Source organism: Myotis davidii, unplaced genomic scaffold, assembly GCF_000327345.1.
Source record: "Myotis davidii unplaced genomic scaffold, ASM32734v1 scaffold428, whole genome shotgun sequence".
NCBI classification, from domain to species: domain Eukaryota; kingdom Metazoa; phylum Chordata; class Mammalia; order Chiroptera; family Vespertilionidae; genus Myotis; species Myotis davidii.
In genome coordinates, this window is record NW_006299834.1 from 27,195 (window position 1) to 28,778 (window position 1,584).

Here is a 1,584-nt window from a genome sequence, read left to right on the forward strand (position 1 = left end):
CTTGCCCTGGCCGTGCACTGTCACCTGTCTGAGCAGCCCCACCCACCGGTCACCTGAGCTCTCACCCCACTGCCCACCTCCAGCCCCCCCGCAGGCCGGCTCAGAGCGGGTGGGTTAAATCCCAGCTCCGGGCTTCCTGGACGCACGCCTGGGCCCAATGCCCGCCCACCCTGCCTCAGTGTCCCCATCCACACAATGGGACTCCACACAGCCCCCGAGGGAGGCGATGGGGGGCCGGCGCCCTGCAGCTGTGACAGGTGAGGAGGGCCACGGAGGCTCTGGGGCCATCTGCTCTGTGGTTTCTCAGTCTCTCCCTCCGACCAGCACGTGAGGTGGGGACTGTCACACCCAGCCTGGAGCCCGGCCCAAATGTGGGGGTGGGGTCAGGGCCGGGGGACAGGCACGACCGCTCCTTCCCTTTCTCTCGGGCTGAGGTTCCAGCTTCTCCCAAGTCCAAGTTGGGTAAACAAACCCTGCTGAGCCCCCAGAGGAAGGGTGGAGAGGGTGAGAGGGCCCATGTGACTGTCCTGCCCCCAAAACAGAAGTGAAACCCCAGAGGCCCCAGCTGTGGCCGCCTTCACCAGAGGAGGGCAGGGCCCTGGTCCCGGGCAGGCGGCCTTCCCTCCAGGGGCCCCGCCCTCCAGCGGCTGCCCTCACTGGGCCATCCCTCAGAGGGCCTGGCCCGCCCCACGTAGGACACAAGACAGGGCCGCGTCCCAGCCTCTTCCCGAGCACTGGATGGGCACAGGGCACAGGGCTGGTGGGACAGGCCTGCCCAGGTCTGGGGGAGGAGGGGCTCGTTGTGGGGTCCTGGGGGCACCGGCGGCACCCTGGCCTGGGTGGCGGCTAGCGTGGGGCTGCGAGCGGCTGGGACCCAGCTGGGCATCGCCTCTCTGTGTTGCCCACCTGCCCGGCAGAGTGAGCGGGTGGGGGCCACCCAAAGCATGGCCTACGTGGGTCAGGGCAACGTACATCCGGGACCCCGTCCTTCCATGGGCCCCTCCGCTGCTCTGGACCCGCCTCCAAGGCCTCTGAGGATGTGGTGTGGGGCGTGGGCCCTGCTGGTGTCCTCACTCTGCTGCCCTCAGAGGGCCTCCCCACCTCTCCATCCAAGGGTGACTAGAGCCCAGTGTCCTCATCGGTACCCCAGGGGGTCACACCCAGCCCTGAGGAGTGAAGTGGGGGGCTGCCGGCCCCCTCTCCTGCCCCCCATCCTGCCCCAATCTGACCACCTGGGAGGGGGTGTGAGTGACCTGTGGGCAGGCTGACCTGCTCCTCACACACAGGTGTCACTCATACCCTAGTTTCAGTCCCCCTGGCTTAACCCCACCCCCAGGGCTCCTGGCTAAGGGGGTGGGGGGGCGGGCGTGCCCCATGCAGGCAAAGGCTTGGAGCTCCTCTCCAGCTGCACCCGACCCGGTGAGCCCCCGCCTGGGCTCTGCCCCGTTGGCAGGGTCAGAGGGGAGGTGGGAGCCCATTCCTCCCAGCTGCCTGGGCGCACCTCCCCATCTACCCTCCCCATCTACCAGGCTGTGAGCGGTGCAGCCAGGTTCTGATGCCACGGGAGGGGGAGGGGGAGGCCCA